Below are 21,063 nucleotides of genomic sequence, written 5' to 3' on the forward strand. Positions count from 1 at the left end.
CTGTTTCCATGTCAGTTATTACCTGTTCTTTGGTCATGGAGGTAGTTCTTAAAAACTTCTTACTGTTGTCAGACTGAGGTCTGAGCTAAAAATGAATCTCCTTTTAGGCAGAAATATGGATGCCGTGTTTTCTTTTTATGTAACACTTTTAAATCATCCTCCGGTCCACAACAGATCCAGAGTTCATTATTTGTCCTATTTTCTTCCCATTTACGTCTGAGCTACATTTTAAAAGTCAAAATTTTCATAGATACAGGAGAAAGGCTTAGACTCACTTTTCCCAATTGTTATTCCTATGCCTTGTCCTCAGTGTTCTGATATGGAAAGCTCTGGAGAGCAATGACAACATGGACACATGTGTCTGGTTAAGCTGTAACATACAAGAGTGTATGAGCATCTCAGGGCTACGTTTCTTGAAACATAACACCTTGTCACCAGGATGTGGCTGATTGATTGCTCTGAACTGCACGTCTGACCAAAGCTGAGGAAATAGGACTCTTTCTCTTAGAAACCAGAGTTCATAAACTAAGAGAGAATGATTATTAATAGATGAGTAATTCTTACAGTTCTTGGGAAAAGTGAGGAACTCCTGCTCCTGAGGTTGCATAGTGGAAAGCTGAGTGAGCAGATGGATGATGGGGAATGGAGAAGAAGACAAGAGAAAAGGCAAAGGGGAAAGACATTTCAGCTTCTGTTCTATTTTTTCCCTCTTTTTTTCTCGCCTTTCTTGCCCTTTTTATGCAGTCTCCTTTCCCCTCCCACCTCTTCCCTTCTGGATGACTTCATCATCTTTCATTGTATCCAGTCATGAACTGCATAATGCCATTTTGGCCAATGGTGGACCACATGTATGATGGTGGCCCCATAAGATTATGTTGGAACTGATAAATTCCTAACTGCCTAGTGATGTCATAGCTATAATAACACCACAGCACAACACAATAATTATATGATTGTGGTGATACTGGTATAAACAAACTTACTGTGTTGACAGTTGTATAAAAGTATAGCACAATTACATACAGTATATAGTACTTGATAAATTACTATGTTACTGGTTTATGTATTTACCATACTTTTAAATTATTATTTTAGTGTATAATCCTACTTATATAAGAAGTTAACTGTAAGCAGCCTCAGGCAGGTCCTTCAGGGGGATTCCAGAAGAAGGCATTATTACCATAGGAGATGACAGCTCCATAACTGTTACTGCCCCTGAAGACTTTTCAGTGGGAGAAAAGGTAGAGGTGGAAGACAGTGAGTGATATTAATGATCCTGACCCTGTTTAGGCCTAGGATAATGTGTGTGTTTGTGTCTTAGGTTTTAGCAAAAACATAAAGTAAAAAATTTAAAAAATGAATAGAAAAAAACTTACAGAATAAGAATATTAAAAAGTATTTTTGTTCAGCTATACAATGTGTTTTAAGCTGTTATTACAGGAGTCAAAAAGTTTAAAAATTTATGAAGTAAAAAAGTTTCAATAAGCTAATTAATTTATTATTGAAGAAAGAAAAATATACTTTTAAATTTCGGTGTAGCCTAAGTGTACAGTGTTTGTAAAGTCTACAGTAGTGAAAGTAATGTCATAGACTTCATATTCACTTGCTATTCACTCACTGAAACACTCAGAACAACTTCCAATCCTGCAAGCTCCGTTCATGGTAAGATCCCCAGACAAGTGAGCATTTAAAAAACCTTCTATATGGTATTTTTATTGTTGCTTTTCTATGTTTAGCTATGTTTAGATACACAAATACCATTGTTACAATTGCCTGCAGTATTCAGTACAGTAACATGGTATACAGGTTAGTAGCCTAGGAGCAGCATAAGTGCTGCCATACTACATAGCCTAAGTGTGTAGTAAGCTATTCCATCAAAGCTTGTGTAAGACACTGTGATGTTGACATAGAGATAAAATCATTTCAGTGATGCATTTCTCAAAGTATCCTCTTCCTTAAGCAAAATATGATCGTACACAAATCTGGTCTCCCTTGGCTTTTCCAGTTCTCCACTTCTACCCATTATCACCAGTCAGTCCAATTGACGTAGATTGTTATCTCAGTGGGCGTTCCTAGTCTTCTTTGTCTGGTTATTTTGTGGAGGGTTGGGGAGCTATCAATTATTGAAACTTACCTATCCAATGGGCTGATCAATCAGAGCAATCCATTCTTCTGGCCAGAGTGATTGGCTTTAGGGATGGATGTGTGACCATTTAGTCCAAGTACAGTGTAAGGGAGATGGCTGCACTTTAGTCAGGAGTAGGCCAACGTGGCTTTCCAGTGCAGTGTGACTCAGTGGGTTTGGAGCGCAGGTGCACAACTCCACATGTTATGGAACCATGCCATGTGAGGCACATTATATAACCACGCCACGTGAGGTGCATTAGGTGATCACCCATGTGAGTTCGTGCTTGGCTTGGAGCCACTATTGTCCATAAAAGGTATAACCACCCTGCTGATGCTGTACATGGGGCTTGTGCTCGGGTCAGCATGCACCTAGGCTCAGGTCCATGGCTTGTGCCCATGGCTCATGCCCAGAGAGAAACTAAAAGCCATGTCAAAACTGTCTAGGATTCCTCAAGTATTTTTTCTAGCTACCTGCCACTGGTCCACCCACTACCCTTGGTCCTCAGCTTGGGCTGGAACCTGACACTTGGCATAACAATTGGCATCACGAGCAGGATCCTAAGCTGTGCTACTCGGATGGGCTCTGGTGGAGACCTGGGTGGTAGTAGATGGGTCCTCTAAGAGCATGGAGAAGGCGTTGAAGCAGCTGGGAGCACAGAACACTGAGGAGTGAGCTTTTGCCGGCAGAGTTAAATGGGTATTTTTGACTGTGCTATGAGAAGTACACACCCAGTCCCTGAGGGATGCAGCACAGGTAAGAGCCCTCTAGATGCAGGTAGGGTGCCTGGATGCCTGGTTACACAGCTCAGCAAAAGAATTAGAGACTGCCGTGAATGGGGACCTCCAGGTGCAGGTGGGGCACCTAGAACTTGGAAAAAGAATCAGAGGCTGCTGTGAATGAAGGCCTGGTTCCATTGTCTCAGCTGGAGAACCCCACTCAGTCTGATACCAAGGAGGCCATTGGCAGGATCCGGGTGTTCACGAAGTAAAGAAGGGGAAGATGATACCCCACCCACAGGGCCCCCCTCCATGGGAGAAAAAGGGGCCCCAATGAGTGACACACTCACAGAGGTGCATAGATTTGATTTTGGCTGGGGTTGACCAAGAGAGAATTGATAAGCAGCCCAATGAAGTATTCTTAACTTTGTGGAGACAGTTGTCTCCAGAGAAGCAATTCCAGAAAATGCCCAAAGGGGAGAAGGACATCGCTGAGTGACCTGGTCCTCCCTGGGCATTTCAGTTCAAAGACTAGGTGCTGCAGCCAGGCAGGAGGTGTAAAGCCTTTCCTGTTTGATGAGGGAACTGGCCAAGGTTCCCAACTTGGGAGGACACGGGATGACTGGAGGCCACATGTGGACTTGGCAATCCACTGGTCCCTGCACCCAGATAAGTTTCCAGGCAAGGCTGCATAGATGGTTATGAAGACCAGTCAGTGAAAGTGAAACATGTATCTCTGTACTTCAGCGTCAGCTCCTTGGCTCCCCACTTGTACACTGTGTATGTCTCTCCCATACCTGAATACATTCTGGGGTAGGTGTTTTATACCGCTTGGCAGCTATTCCATCTATCACAGATTTGATGGACTGCTTGATGACAGAATTGGACAGTACCACCACATGGTGAACTTGGCTAATGCATTCTTTTCCAGAGAGTCAGGAACAGTTTGCCTTTGTGGGAGGGCTACAGTGGACTTCCACAGGGTTGCTGAAGGGCTATGTGTATAGCCCCACCATATGTCATGGTCTTGTTAATGATATTATGTTAACCTCTGATTCTCTTGCAGATTTGGAAGTGGCAGTGCTCCCCTTGCCTAGAATTAAGATGATGAGGTTGAGACAGACTTTCTAGCAGCCAAGCGGGCTATTCAGAAGGCACAAGCCCTATGGGTAATTAACCAGGGGCACCATTTAAACTTGATGTGCATGTGACCACAGGTAGTTTTGGACCAGCACATGGACCACTTGAGAATGCCAGTAGGCTTCTGGTCCCAACTATGCAAGGGAGCTGAGCTCCAGTATTCATTGATAGGGAAGCAGTTAGTAACTGCGTATGCTGCCCTTCAGGCTTATGAAAGTGTGGCAGGACGGGCTACAGTCGTCATATGGACAATGTACCTTATAGTGGGATGGGTGTGTTCATGGGTAATAGGCCCCCACACTGGGACAGTGCAGACATCCACTTTGGCAAAGTGGGGAACCTATTTGGAGCAGTGGAGAATGCTGAGTACAAGTCTCTTAGCAGCAGAGTTGCAGGAGGTCTTGGGGCCCTAATGCAGGATAAGGCCATGGGGCCTAATGCCATGGGGCCTGAGTCATTCCTAGACCCTGAGCCTTCACCATTTAAGGAAGGGCATACCTCCATTCCTGAAAGGCCACGGTACACAGATGGGTCTAGCCGAGGTGCTACTGTTGCCTGACCACTGTTACAGTCCAATGTAGTACTGACACCATATGTTTTGAAACTGGGTGTGGACAAAGTAGCCAATGGGTTGACCTCAGAGCAGTATGGATGGTGATCACCAAGGAGGTGACACCTATGATAATGTGTACTAATAGCTGGGCAGTCTATCAAGGCTTAACCTTGTGGTTAACTACCTAGAAGTTACAGAAGTGACCAGTTGGTCACTGTCCCATGTGGGGCCAAGCCATATGGCACAACCTATGGGAGGAAGGATGACCTCCTCTGACCAGGTATGGGGATGAATGGTAACCTGTTATTACTTGCCCCAATACCCCTGAAGGCAGGGGAGTGGAAAACCTGGCTTAATGTATAAAGCAACATTTGGATAACATCACCATGGGGTGGTTGCCTGCCATAACCTGGAGCTTTTGCTGTCTGTATTGTTGTGGGTTATTAATTCAGGGCTCCGCCCTGTGGGCATGTGTCCCTGTCCGGAGGACACCCTCAGCCTAGGGGGTGGAGTGTAAGGGAGATGGCTTCACTTAGGAGTAGGCCAAGGCGGCTTTCTGGCACAGCATGACTCAGCAGGTTTGGAGTGAGGGCACACAACTCTGCCCATTATGTAACCACGCCACTTGAGACACATTAGGTGATCATCCACGTGAGCTCGTGCTCGCTCCCCTCGGTCCTCAGCTTGAGCTGGAACCTGACACTAGGCATAAAACAGAGCAATCGCATTCCTCTCTGGGAGTGACTTTAAAGAGAGAAGTTTTTGTTCTTTTTCTTTTGAGGTTGCCAAACTTGGATAGGTGAGAGCCTGCGGTCCCCATCTTGTCTGCCACATAAAGAATTGCTCTGGAATGTAAAACCGAGAATTAAAAACAGAGCTATGAGATGCAAAAAGGAAACACAGCCCCAATACCCTGATACCGTCTCCTGAATTCCTGGATCTCTAGTCAGGTCTAAAGCCTGCTCTACACCTGAATTTCTTACATATAGGAGCCAAGAAATTGCCTTTTTGTTTAAACTAATCTGAGTTGGTTTTCTGTTATGAACTGATTAACACAAGAAAAACCAAATGGCCAACAGTAAAGAGAACTTTCTCTAGACATTCCCTCTGGTTAACCAGAGTTGATTTTTGTCAGTTGCCACCAATACTCTGGGAAAGCAATCAATATATTTGAAGGCAACCACCTCAACTGCCATAGCAGGCTTCACTTGGGCACGTGTCCAAGATGTCAACACAGCCCCAAGAGTAGTTTTATAAAGAAGGTTTAACTAGCTTCGTGTCCACTGTGGTCTTTTTCATTTATATAACTCATTTTGAGTCAGATTTTTGTCTGTTAATAAACACTGTTCCTACTCTTCTTTTTTTTCTATTGTACTTTGGGAGCTAGAAACACCGAAATTAAATTTTTCAAATTCCTAATCAGCCAGGTTTCAGTTACTTTGTGCAAATGAGAGTCACTTTGGTAAAGTCTGGAAGGTGTATGGGAGGGACAAGCCATTCTTCTCCAGCTGTGGAAAGGTATGTGGGCATTGATAGATGGCAGATGTAGAGTTTTGTGAGTGGTTTCTGGGGTCTTCCTGTACTGTGGGCAACTGATATCATCATGGCAGCTTCAGCTGCTTCTATGCATCTGAGGATCCACAACTGGGGCTGCAAGGAGCTGAAATTATTAGTGAGACTACCCTCTGATTCCCAATTTCCTGAAATCCAGCAGCACTCCTGACCATGGCTCCTGCAGCCCTCCCATGATTTGTGTAAGCCTCCAATTTCCTGTTGTAATCTCCTAATCAGGATACCTAGAGTGGCTTGTTTTTCTGAGCAACCCTGACTGAATCATATTATCTAGTATTATGGTATAGAGACTCAGGTACTTAGAAAAAGACTGTGGAAGATCATGCAGGAATGGCCAAAATTATCATCCTTCAACTCTTGATTGTGAAGCCGCCGCTGTTTCTTTTGCTGCCAGAGTGGAAATATTTATCAAATCCAATTCACTCAGAGGGCTTGAGGACAAATGACCTGTTCCATGATGCACTTAGAAGACTAAGTCTTTTTAGGAGGGAATACTCTGAGTGTTACTTATCTGAACTGGAAGAACCCACCATACATGTCTATTGAATTTCAGTTGTAAGAGAAGGGGCAAAAAGAGTCCACTGGCCAAAATTGCAAATTAAAAAGACAATCCTCTGGCTCTGAGAATTTGATTCAACTGCTTAGAACAGTAGAATCTTTTGGCTTCTCCTTGTCTTTGATGAATTTTTCCCTTGAATGTCACAAACATGCTGTGACATCCCTTGGTTATTTCTGTGTTTTAGTAAGAGTACGTTAGGCTAATGTTGTGGTAACAACTCCAAAATCTCAGAAACTTAACACAAGGTTTGTTTTTTACACCTGTTCCTGGTCTACTCCTGCATGGGTGGCTCTCCTGGGTTGTGTTCCTTAGGCAGTGATACAAGGATCTAGGCTTCTTCTATGGTGTGATAATCCCACTCTCAAACCTGGAGTTTCCACTGTCATGAGGGATGGGAAAAGAGGGTCACAAAATCACATGGAGATGTGCTTTTCAGGCCTAGGTGGGGTAAATATCACAGGCAAGTGACATCATGTTGGCTAGAATCCAGTCATCAGCTCTCCTCTAACCACAGGGGAGGCTTGGAAGTGTGGTCTCCTGTGTTATGAGTATGCATCTAGCTAGTGTCAGCTGGATTTTGCCAGAGAATCTTTTTATGTTCTATTTTGCTGTCCACCTCAAAACCTGACCATACTTTAGCATTTTCTGCTGCCCAAAAAATTCTTTCACCCATGTTATTTTATCTAGAACAATTGCACCCTCATTTTTCTTATGTAAATGATGTCAGCATGAGTACAGACCAAGTTTGTTTAATCATTCTGATTATAACAATCTGCACTTTAGGTCCTTTCATCATCATAATTGTGTTGTGGGAGTAAGTAGCCTGACTCTGAACAAGCAGCTTCATTAAGTACCTCCTTAATGAAGCATTTTCTGGTCATTCTGGCCTCAGTAATTTCCTTTGCTGCTCCAGAACAACTAGCTTCTATAGGCTATGCCGGTGGTTATCAAACTGTAGTGCACATCAGATTCACCTGAAGGATTTATTAAAACAGTGATGCTTGGTTCCACCCCAGAGTTTCAGATTCAATTTGGTCTGAGGTAGAGGGAGGGGTTTCATCCGGCAGTGCTCATGCTGTTGGTCTGATTACCCTGTGATAATTGCCAGTGTCTACCAAATAGTTTAGCATGAAATTTTGTATAATCTTGAATTATTGCTATTATGTCACATTCAAATCAGTGTATTTTGAGTACCTACTCCGTGTAAGGCCTGTGCTACCCGACATTAGAGATCATTAGCTGTATTTTAAGGACATACTTCTTATTTTTTATATCCTTTATCATGTTAGTAGATAATCAGTTCATACTTATTAACTAGTGTTAATCAGTACAACTGACTTCTGTTTTGTCTTCCCTTAAAACAATGAAGGATTGTTAGAATTAACATAGATCATATGCAAACATGGGGATTTAGGCTGATTATGAAAATCTGTGATGGAGTCTTTTGACCTCTTTGATTGTCTTGTGGGAATAGACAATCTTACTCTGAAGTGATTTAATAAACATGGCATGTGAATTGTTCAGTTTCATGTCCTTGGATACCCTCTGTCAAAGATATTGCAAAAGCATTAGAGGTGATTAGACTTGGCTCTTAATTAAAAGACTTTTTGACTTTCCATATATATTAATGGAAATGAACTGAAAATCCTCTAGACTACATTTAAATAACTAGATAAAGAGGCTCTGAGATTTTAATTTGCTTTGATGCTTTCTGGCCAAAGGTGAATTTTATGCAAGTGTATTGATCCTATATTATTTTATTGTTCAGTATGTTTGCCATGTACTATTTCGGCTCCACAAAGGGCCAATGAGTTGGAAGTCATGTAATGTTCTGTGATAATATTAGCTACCTAGAAGTGATTTTTATTAACATTTATGGTTTAGATTTAGCTTCATGAAATATTTTATAACTAATTTTCTCTTATCTGAAATTTGGGCTAATTTCATTTTGGTATCATAAATCAAATTTTATTTGCACTGCAAATAGAAATTGTACATACTCTGAATTTTGTTGGTCTAAAAACTTAAGTTTCTTTGAAAACATTTTTAAAGATGAAGCACAACACTTCATATTTACAAAATATTCTACTCCTTTTTTCCCCCACCAAATTCTTTTTTCATATTTAACATGTTTAAACATATTTCTGGCCCAAATTCCAAGAGACTATCCAAAGTTGTTGGAAATACCCCATGAGAGAAAGTTTTCTATTTAATTTTATTCCATTTTAGTTCAAGCTCTGTGGAAGAACAGCCTCTGGCTCTTTCTTTAGCACTGTTATTTTTCCTCTCAAATTGGGACAGCTTTTTGATCTTCTAGAGTTGTACAAGGGAATAAATATGCATGTAGATAAAAGGGAACATAAGAATAAAATATATTTAGACTTTCTAAAACCTTTGACAATATTTGCATAAAAAGTATTAAAAGTCACTGTAGCATTGCCTGTATTTTATCAAGGGTGGCAACTAGTTTAAAGCATAGAAAAAGTAATAGGGAGATATTTTTCTGAGAGAAAAAATAATTTATAGGAATTCTAGGATAAATTAGAGGTAATCTCTAAAGTCAGTGGGTAAGCTTTGAAGAAAATACCTTGCTCTTCCAAATTCCAAGTTGGTTTGGTATTTTGAGGCTACATGAATGCTCAGAAAATTAGCAGAATATGTGTGCGTACTTACATGGGAATATATTTTGGAATGAATTTCCATATCTCAATTTGAGGAAATCCTTGGTTGAACAAAATTAAACTGGGGTATACATTGTGGACCATTGTGAATATGTGAGAAAAGGATAGAGTATATAGTGTTTCTCAAATTTATTTGATCATGGAACCCTCTTGCCTCTGAGTACTTTCAACAGTTCATGAAACACTAGCATTTTTGGAGTCACAGTTTTAAAATGCTGATCTAAGTTATTAGAGGGGCTATCATAATTTTTAAGTGTCACTACAGTATGTTAACTAAAATTATAGTCCTGAACATTGTATGACAAACTAGTGTTAAGAAATACCAGAAAAAAATTAAAAGCAAAAAATTGTTATCCATTGTTTATAACTAAAAAATCATGGTCTTTCCCTCCCTATAATATAAAGTGAGAGTTCTAATACCAATTCTCTCTAGATTTAATCTGTTTTTTCCCTAAGAACTTTGGTCTTTCAGTTTTTTCTTTCCTTTGTTATCTTGTGCTCACAGGAAGATCATTTTTATCATCGTATACTTCGAACATACCGAAAAAGTCCTTCCTTGACACTGGAGCATCTTCTAGCTCTCTCTTTTTTGTTTTCTTTCATAGTTAAGACTTGTCTGCACAAGCTGATGCAGCTTTCTTGCTTCCTGTTTACATCCTACTTTGACTTCCACCACAACCACTCTGTTGAAACTACTCTTTTCAAAGTCACCAGTGACCAAGGGGATCATGTGGTTTATTGCCAATGAACTGTTGAGAATGAAAATAATCACTACTAATGATCCTGCATGGAAAGCAGATATTACCTGCACTACTCCAAGCATAACCAGGTTAAGTATGGTACCCTACCAATGACTTCCATGGTTCTAGAGCCCATAGACAATTTTCAGCCCTCATTTAACTTTATCATGCATCAGCATGAAATGTGGTTGACATTTATTTTATTGGCGTGACTTTCTACACTTAATTCTGTGACAAGATGCTCTTCTTGATTTCCACCTATCTCTGGCCACTCTTGCTTATCTGCTGTGCCTACTTCTCCTCCTCCATCTGATCTAAATGCTGGTGTACCTCAGGTCTTTATCCTACATTCTCTTTTCTTCTCTTCCTTTCTTTAGAAGAGTTCATTGAATCCCATGGTCACACATTTTCTAGATGATTAAACTCCAGTTACATCTCAAGTCCAGCTGTTACCTTTGAGACCCAGACTTGTATGTCCAGCAGCCTTTCTGACATCTCCATTTAGCCTTTCTGTATCTTGTACTAGGTATGCCCTGAACTCTGAATTTTTATGCCAAAAACATTCATCACTAAGTTTTCACCTCTTAAAAGAGATTATATTTGCTATTTCTTGAGCTAGAAATCACTCTTGATTTTTCCCTTTCCTTAAATCCCCTGCCTTCATATCCTATAATTTCTTATGCATTTGGATGTTCTAATATAGAAACAAACCTATAACTCCAAATATATATTGCTAGAATTCATCTGCTTCTCTTCATCTCTATTATCACCTTCACCCAAGTCCCTACTCTGGAGTCCTCTCCTGATTTGGCTTCTGATTCTATTTTGTCACTTTCCTTCCTATTGTCCATATAGTAGTCAGAATGACTATTAAAAAATGAATTCAACTGTGTTCTCTCTTGCCTCGCTCAGGGATGTCCCACTCCACTTTAATTAAATCCCTTAGCATGGATATGAGGCCCAGAGTAATCTGAATTTTGGCATCATCTTCAGTTTCGTGTTTAGCCATTTTTTCTTTGGCTAACCAAATTCTTCTTTCTGGAAAAACAGAAAAAAGCCTGAAGGAATGAGTCACCATATAGGGCTAGAGCGAAACTCTAAGAATGACAATGTTGGATGAAGCAGACTCATCAGAGAAACTTCAAAGACTGGGAAATCACCCTATTTTAGGTTGGGTTTTTCAAAGTAGATTCTACAGACAAGATTGTCAGTGCTAGTAGATTACTTGTAAAATGACACCAAGAAGCATTAGAAAAGGAGTAGAGAAGGAAGAAGAGACACAGAAGGAAGGAAGACAATGAATACATTATCAACCAGTGTTGCTGTGGAAAACTGGGCCTATATCCCAAAAAGAGCCTTTGAAAGCCAGTGTAGAATACATCATTATCCCAACTAAGAGGCAAGGGAGATGAGTTTACCCACGCATGCCCATCAATCGTTGGTTGAGGGCTACATTCAGGGCTGTTTATTCCCATAAACATCTGGTCTGCCTTGCAAAAAGCCCACGTGCCTGTGGAAGCCTACGTTAGGTATACACAGGGCAGTGAGGGCAGAGGGAGAATGAATCGGCAACATCTGCTATAGCCAGACATCAGGGTAATCAGCCAGGCATCTGGATAATTTTCTGGTATGAATGATTTTGAACGTCTTGTTTTAGTCAACTGGTCTGCTCAGAAATCAAGCTATTAATACATCTATGTCTGAACATGATCTGACCAAGGAGGCTTAGTGAATACATCTAAAAAAGGATTTGAAAAATCCTAAAATTCTTAAACTTGTGTGGAGGTCATCGAATGAGGCACCTGACCACAGTGTGGTAAACCCTGGCAGTGAGAGAAGTTTATGTGAGGTTTGAGATACAATGGTGACAACAGTACTGGAATCTGACTGGTTGGTTATAATGAGAGATTTAATGCATAGGTTGGCAGCAGTGCCAAAGGACTGGAAAACTGCAGCTGTTGTTAGCTCCTGCTCAGCAAGCTGGATATGCTTCAGTCCAGAATCACCAACTGTCCTTTGCTACAAGTTATTTTGCAAATGGCTGCTCAAAGGGCCCTGAAACTTGTGAGATCAGTCATGCCACTTTGGCTTCCTAGCTCAGTATGCTATTTTCTACCTCTTCCAGTTTTCCAGCCTTGACCTATCTAGTATTCCAAATTGCTAATATGGCCTGCTGTAAGAAGAAACACTTTGGATGTTTAGCCTTGATCTTCTCTTTCCTGTCTAGACACACAGAGAGACATCATGTCTGTACTGCGTTTTACCCAGAGGTATCTTGTCGACCATGCCATTGTCAGAGGCTGCTGCCTAATATGTTGCAGTCTTAGGAGGAGAGGAATGACTGTTAGGGAGGTGTAGTGGAAAAAAGCCTGAACTTTAGGGTTAGAGAGAGTGGGTTTAAATCCGTTCTACTTTATCACCTTCCCAGTCAGGATAACTTCACTCTCTGCATCTCAAATTTGTATACGTACTGCAGACATACTAAGATGCACCTCACAGGAATGTATTAATAACAAAAGTAATCAGTAAGAGTGACACATTTTACCTAATGAGTGCTTTGTGCCTTCAGTTCTGTCTTTCTAGGTCACCAAACCAGAGAGAGAAGAAAGACTCCTGTTTGTTTTTTTTTTTTTGAGACAAAAAACTAAAAGTTTCTCTGAGGTCGGGAGAAATAAGGATGACCAATCCAGAACTATCTCCACTACATTTTTCTTTAGATAAGGGGATTCATCCTTCTATTGTAGCTTAATATACTTACAAAGAAGGATTATATAGGCTTTAATTTTTCCTGTTAAACTATAATTCCCTTCCAAAAGTTGCTGTGAATAAAAAAGCAAACAAGTGAAATTTCCTTCTCATTATGGATTTCTTATGTTTGAAAACTTACAGTCTTGTAATTATTTAATTTAACTGCCTGGTAGATAGGGCTTGTTTGCCAGATGGCCCAATATGATGTCTGGTGATTGAATTTTGCATATAGTATGCCAAACAAAACTTTAGAATTTAGTCTATCAAAGGAATTGGGAGCTAAATTAAGTCAAGGTGGTTTCCATCCTGGAAGCATCTTATCAGTGCTGTTAGGCTTCTAAAACTTGCTGTGTGGTTTTACTTTTAACTTATCCTCTCTAGACTTCAGTTTCCGAGGAAATTTGGTAATGTTGATTTTCTTTTCCAGCTCCGACATTTTAAGTTTATGAAACTTGTAGTAAGGTGAAACAGAATTCACAATTATTTAACTACTATGATAATTCCTCTTATGTGTCAACTTGACTGGATTAGAGGATGCCCAGATATCTGGTTCAACATTATCTCTAGGTTTCTGAGTATACCTGTGAAGATGTTTCTTTGAGATTAGCATTTGAGTCTGTGGACTCAGTAAAGTAAATCACTCTCCTCAATGTAGGTGGGCATCATCCAGTGTATTGAGGGCCTAAATAGAACAGACCGCAGAGGAAGAAGGAGTTTACCCTCTTTTCTTCCTACCTGCCTGTTTGAGCTGCAACATTGGTCTCCTCCTGCCCTTGGAGTGGGATTTATAACATTGGCTCCTTGGTTCTCAGGCATTCAGAATCAGACTGAATTAAACCATCAGCTTTCCTGGGTTTCTGGCTTGCAGAAGACAGGTCATAGGACTTCTCAGCCTTCATAATCTTAATAATAAATCTCCATGTATGTGTAGATATATCTATTCTATTAGTTTGGTTTCTCTGGAGACCCTGAGTAATACAGGTACTAAATGGGACTGTTACCAGACCAATTTCTCCAGAGAACTTTCGATTTTTGGAGATCCCACTGGCATCTCTTGGTTGATCAGCTGCCAGCTGTGTCATCCTGGATGTCATTGTGCCATTCTATGCTAGAATTCATTTCCTCAACAGTATTGATTGTCCACAGTCATGCCTGACTAAGCCCTGATAGCTGGGAATGAGGTTACCCCAAAACATGAAAAGTGAATCTGATTGAGTAGCAATAAAGTATATTTAATGCGATGCATACGATTGTGAAATCAGCTTTTTTCATCACTTAATATTCTCATATCTTTTGTCTTACCTTCCAAAGAAAAACCCCCCAGTTGAAGTGTAGATGGATATTTTCCTTCTCTGCATGATACAAGATATACTTTCAGGTGCTTTTAAAGCACAGAGCTCTCAGGAACACTTTCTCAAGGTTCTAGTCAGAAGTTACAAAAATCCACTATGGATTTTTTTAAGCAGCAAGGGGTTCAGTAAAGTAAAACTGGGGAGCTGAAATAATTGTTGGGTTAGCTACAGAATCAGACTCAGGGCTATATGCCTGAGACAGTGGCCCCACATTGCTGGTCTAGTGAAGACCCCCTTAATGTCACTGCTGAGCACTGGTTCCTGCAGCTTGCCCTGCTGATGGCATGCTCTGAGGTACTGGATGTAGCCACTGCAGGCCCTGATACCTGGATGTGGTTGCCACCATTGCCTCTTCCTATTTTCAGAAAAGATTCTGCATGGTCACTTGTTTCTAATTAATGACCTGGAGCAAGTCTCTGCCTGGGGGAGCCTAGGTCATCTGCTCATGTCCTAACTGCAAAGGTGTCTGGAAAAGTGACATCTTGTCACTTCAGCTTCTGAAAGGGGAGGTGGGCTTTGTCTTCTATCAAGACTCATTAGGTACAAAATTTTCCAAACCTAGGAAGGCACCAAGATGCTATAAAAATGATAGAATGTTCTGAACGCCCAGAAAAATGTTCAGAAAGAATGACACATACACACCTCAGTCAGTTTTGAGGGTGCCTCCCATTCCATATCACGCCAGCAGCCACTTTCAATGAAGCAGGGGGCCTTCATTGTACCATCACATTTTATCCCCTTGCAACACAGTCATTGGAATGTCAGAAGTATGTTTTGAGAAGAAAATAATTTTCTATTTTGTCTATTTAAAAAATGTTAGGTAAGTCAAAATAAGAACATACATTTTACTTATAAAACTGGAATCCAAAGTGAACTAAGATGTATTCTTTGCATCATGACCTCAAATATTGTATTCATTAAGGGGAAATTTTGAATGATTAAGCAATTATATCCCTTAAAACTTGACAAGGAAAATTATTTTTTGTGCTTATGTGATTTGGGATCCGTGAGAAAATATTATCACCAACACTATGCTTTGGCAAAATTGTGGAGCAGGGACAGTTTTAGGGCCATCATTTTCCATTTCCTCCATTGCTATGATAATTATTCTCAGGAAATGATTTCATAAAACCTAATTTATACTAGGCAGTCATTTATATAAATGACTGTTAAAGCCTAATGAGTACCTCTCTGTCTTTTATTTCTGATTCTGTCCTTAAAGGACCACCTGATGTTATGAGGACCCATTCTTGGATCTTGCCAGTTACGGCTGTGGGAAGTAGATTGTGCTGAGTAGGAAAAGAGAGGTAACATTATTTGTAGATGCTTAAGGAAGTGAGCTCAGTGTCAGTCAAAAATCACCTGTGATTTAAAAAAAATCCTTATTTCAGCTGTATTTCACAGTAATTTAATCTACATCTTAAAAAACTTTTAGGTACAGGGGTACATGTGCAGGTGTGTTAATACAGGCAAACTCATGACACGGGAGTTTGGTGTACAGACCATTTTATCACCCAGGTAGTAAGCCTCATACCCAACACTTATTTTTCCTGATCCTCTCCTTCCTCACACCCTCCTCTTTCAAGTAGTCCCCAGGGTCTGTTGTTCCCCTCTTTGTGCCCATTTGTTCTCATTATTTAGCTCCTACTTTTAGGTGAGAACTTGCAGTATTTGGCTTTCTGGTTCCAGTGTGAGTTTGCTAAGGATATTGGCCTCCAGCTCCATCCATGTTCCTTCAAAGGACATGATCTTGTTTGTTTATGGCTGCATCATATTCCACGGTGTATATGTACTACATTTCTTCATCCAGTCTACCACTGACGGGAGGATGAGTCCATGTGTTTGCTATGGTTTAATCTCCATTTTACAGATGAAGAAATCAAGTGTCAGTGAGATTGAAAATCTTGTTCAAGGCCACTGTGCTAGATTGAATAATGAACTCTCAAAGATGTCCATGTCTAATTCCTAGAATCTATGAATATGTTACATTCCATGGCAAAGGGGGAATTAAGGTTGCAGATGGAAGGGAGGTCACTAATCAGCCGACCTTAAAAGGAGATTATCTTGGGTTATCTGATTGGGTCCAATATGGTCGCAAGGGTCTCTTAATGAGGAAGAGGGAGGCAGAAGAGGTCAGAGACAGGGAGATTTAAAGATGCTATATGGCTGACTTTAAAGATAGAGGAAGCAGCCATGGCCTCTGCACCAGAGAATGCAGGCAGCCTCTAGGATCTGGAAAAGGCAAGGAAATCAATTCATCCCTAGAACCTCCAGAAGGAGCTAAGCCTGCCAATAACTTCATTCTAGTCCAGTGAGATCCACTTTGGACTTCTGACCTCCAGAACTGAAAGATAGTAAACATGTGTTGTCTGAAGCCTCTAAATGTATGGTAATTTTTAGGTACAGGGCCTAAAATTTATAGAGGCCATAGGAAACTAATACAACCATCCAGCAAATGGTAGAGTCAAAATTCAAAGTCTAAATCCTGAAATTTTTCAGTGTGGTTCAAAGGCAAATAACTAAAGATACGGTAAGAAGAGGCTCTCCTGTAGCTAAGAAGTCAGCACAAGAGGCCAAGAACAAAGCAGAAGGGATCTTAAGAGATAGAGAGTGAAAATCATAATGAGATTTTTAGGACATTATTAGAAGGTGGTATGAAAGATATCATTTGGCTCAGAAACCCTGGAGTAACTGAACCCTGCTTTTGGCCTCTTCCCAGACAGGGAACCAAGGCAAAACAAGTAGACATGTACCATAATCACAATGTAAGCTCCATGAGGGCAGGACTTCTGCTTTGTTCACCACTGTATCCCCCTCACCAACAATGTGTCTTGCAACAAAATGTGTATTGATGAATAAACGAGATGTGTTTTGGCCTCAAGCCTTAGGATCCAGTGAGTTCATCTGGATGACCTGGAGGATTCCTGGTTTTTTTTTTTCCAATGCTAGGAAAGCCCTAAGCCTCTTTACATCCTATTAGACCGGAAGGGCTGCTCTGCTTTCATCTTAAAGACAAAGCCTGAATTTCACATCTCATAACAGTGTTGATAGCTAACACTTAAATAGCGTTTGATACATATTGCCTCAGGTTTAAGTGATTCACATATTTTATTTCATATTACACATTTACATATTCACAGCAATCATATGATTTAAGTTCTACATTATGCCCATTCTACAGATGAGGAAAGTTTAGGCACAGAAAGTTTAGGAGTGCCACCCATACTCACACAGCTTGTTCATCGTGGAGCTGGCTTTGAACCAAGGTAGTCTGGCTCCAGATTTCACACTCTTACCTATTATCAGTAATGAAACAAAAGAGAGCTTGCTGGCCATTGGGCTTAGATAGGTAAGAGTTCAGCTCTCATATGTCTCCTGGTATATTTTACCTGGCTGTGTGGAGGACAGAAATCAAGAATGTGGAGTGTGTGCAAGTGGCACCACTTAGAATTGTGCAAGGGATGTTCTCCCACCATTTTTTTAAAACAGGATCTTGCTCTGTCACCGAGGCTGAAGTGCAGTTGTATGATCATGGTTTCCGGTAACCTCAACCTTCTGGGCTCATGCAATCCTCCTATCTCAGCCTCTTGTGGTCATGGGACCACGGATGGGACGATGCCCAGCTAATTTTTAAATTTTTATTTTTATTTTTTGTAGATATGGGGTCTCTCTATGTTGCCCAGGGTACTCTCAGACTGCTGGCCTCAAGTAAGCCACTGTGCCTGGCCTGGCTTCTACCACTTGGTCACTAGGTATACAGAGCAGGAGTGGGGTAAGAATAGAAGTGGGCTGCGGGTCACATCTTCTCTTGCCTATTTGTGTGTGTGTGTGTGTGTGTGTGTGTGTGTGTGTGTGTGTGTGTGTCAGGAGAGTAGTAATAGAATTACCTACAAAGGAGCTGAGGAAAAGGACAGAACGCTGGCTGTGGGAGGCTGGCTGGTGAGCAAGCTTTCCATGCCTAGGGCAGAATCTGCCTGCCTTTTAAATATTCTTGGCCCAGGAAAGAAAGAGAGAAGCAAAAGACCAAAACCTTAGGATCTTGACCTTTGGACATACCATGAATGCTCCAGTCATCCCATAAAAGTGTCTCCAAACTTGGCACTTGTTGGGGAATCAGATAAAATGTGTGAGGAAAGAGAGGGATCCACAGTTACCCTTCTCCTATGGGCAAACCATAGAAACCAGGCAGACCTTTATTTAAAGCTCTGGGGAAAGGGTACAAATGAAGACCCCTCTCCTTTTCTTTTTTTTTTTTTTGTACCTTCTAGCCCCATCCTGCACTACACATGGACTCCTGCTTATGCCATGGACTGTGCAGCTCCCGAGTCCTCCCTCTACTCCGACTTTTCTCAAAAAGTTACCCACTAGTCATTTGTCTGGTGGTCTTCTTAGCCTCAGAAGGATGAGCTGAGGAAGAGGTCTGTGCTGGCCCTAGAAGTAGTCTCCTTTGGTCACAGATTTCCTTTGTCTCAGGAATGGGAGTAGTTTCTGGGAGCTTGACTTAGAAGGGGGACACAGGCACTAGGTGGGTGCTTCCCCTTACCTGTGTGGACCTGTCATTTTGTGGGGAGAGGCATGGCCACAGTAGGGCCAGAGCCTCCTAAAGTGATGCTTCCCAAATTTGCATACGCATACACATCACCTGGAGTTTGTCTAAAAAAAGAAAAAAAGATTCCTGGGCTTAACTCTAGACATTCTGATTCAGAATATATGACAAGTGCCCAGGTGCTGCTGATGTTGTTGGTGAACCACACTTACAGTCTAGGAACAAAGCTACAACAGGAACCCTGGATGCCCATATCTAGTGGCTATACCACACAGAAATACACTGCACAGAAATTACACTAAAATATAGTCACAGAGTGCTCCTTCATCTAATGTCAGGATTCCAGCTATAATTTTAGCAAAGAATCTGGGGAAGCTGATGGATTGTTAGAAAAGAGCCTTGGGGTAGAAACCCATCTGTAAGTACTGGGCAAAAGGCCTGTTGGAACCAGCAACCCAGAAAACCTGATGCTGAATTTCAAAGTAAAGGGAACATGGTGAGGAAACAGAATATGCTCCTGGTCACTGCTTGTGTTGGAGAAGAAAATGAGGCAAGGCAGAGACTAAAGTTGACCTGACCTCAGTTTTGTGTAGGAGAAATGGAGACATCAAGAATAACACTAGGCCTGATATTTAGAGCTACTTCTATATTGTAATGAAGAGAGATATGTTTAACAAAAGAAAACAGAATAAAGCATTAAATGTTAACTTTGAGGCTTTATCAAGATAAAAAGAGAAAGGTTTAGGAAAAGTTGAGATTAGGTGCAGTCCTAGATGATTGTCTTCCGTTTCCATGTGGTTGGATCTAGTTATTCTGAACACTTTATGATGTTGTCAAAAAGATTTCCTTGTTTGCCTAACAAGTGACATATAACTAAAACTGCCACATGGAAGGACTTGTATTGGCAGTTACATACTTTATTCTCTTTAGAAAATATTAAAAATAAGCAACTTCTTCTTCCCAAAGGACTCTCCACTTAAATTTTGGATGAAATAGGTTTCCTAGGAAACAGATCTCATGGATAATTCTAGAGTTTAGTCACTATGTCCTGAAAATCAATCAGTGGAGCTTTTCATAATATCAACTCTTCCATCCATTTCAAGCATTTGAAAGAAACACTTATTACTTGACTGCAACTTAGAAAGTCTTTGATTTTTAGGGATCTAGTCATAATTGTGAGGCTAGGATAACTATTTTTCAAGCTTTTTTTTTTTTTTTTTTTTTTTTGACCAAATTTCCCTCTGTTGCCCAAGCGGGAGTGCAGTGCTGCAATCTTGGCTCACTGCAACCTTCGCCTCCTGGGTTCAAGCAATTCTCCTGCCTCAGCCTCCCAAGCAGCTGGGATTATAGGAATGTGCCACCATGCATGGCTAATTTTTTTTTTTTTTTTGTATTTTTAGTAGAGATGGGTTTTTGCCACGTTGGCCAGGCTGGTCTTGAACCCCTAACCTCAGGTGATCCACCTGCCTTGGCCCCCAAAGTGCTAGGATTATAGGCATGAGCCACCACACTGGGCCTTTTCATGCTTTTTTGGTAATACCAGATAGCACTTTGTAAAGCCTATTGATTCACTTTTGGGGAAATTGAAACTATGATATCGCTGGATCTCTTAAACTTTTAAAATTGTATTGTGATACGTCTCTATAAAAAGATACATTTAAAACGAATTTTGCTCTGAGATTACTTGGAGGATTTTGGATATCTCTTGATGGAGAGAGAGTTCTCCTTCCTACCTGTGTCATCTTTTTAATTTTTAAAATGCACAAACCGTAAATGTACACATTGAATTGTAAAATGAACATCTATGTTCCTGCCACAAGTCAACAGCATAACCAGAACCACAGAGCCCTGTATTCACCACCAGCAGTAGCCATTATGCTGACTCTTATGGTCTTCGTTCCTTTTTTGTTTTTGGTCAGCATTATTAAGGTATTATTGAGATGCAATAATATTGGCCCATTTTAAGTATGCAATTCAGTGAGTTTTGACAAGTATACACATTTGAGCAACCACATCACACTCATGAGATAGAACATACTCTCCATTGCAAAATGTTCCCTTTTCCTGAAGGATGTTTTCACTACATACAGAATTCTGGCTTGACATCTTTCCAGTTCTTGAAAAATATTGGGCCACTTTCTTCTGTCATCATGGTTTCTAATCAGAAATCCACTGTCATTTGAATTGCTTTTCCTCTGTCAGTAAGGTTTCACTTCTACCTGGCTGCCTTCAAGATGGTTTTTTCTTATGATGGATCTTAAGAGATATTTCTTTGAATTTATCCTCTTTGGGGTTCACTTAGCCAGCTGATTCTGTAGGTTCATGTCT

The sequence above is a fragment of the Nomascus leucogenys genome, chromosome 4 (assembly GCF_006542625.1).
Source record: "Nomascus leucogenys isolate Asia chromosome 4, Asia_NLE_v1, whole genome shotgun sequence".
NCBI classification, from domain to species: domain Eukaryota; kingdom Metazoa; phylum Chordata; class Mammalia; order Primates; family Hylobatidae; genus Nomascus; species Nomascus leucogenys.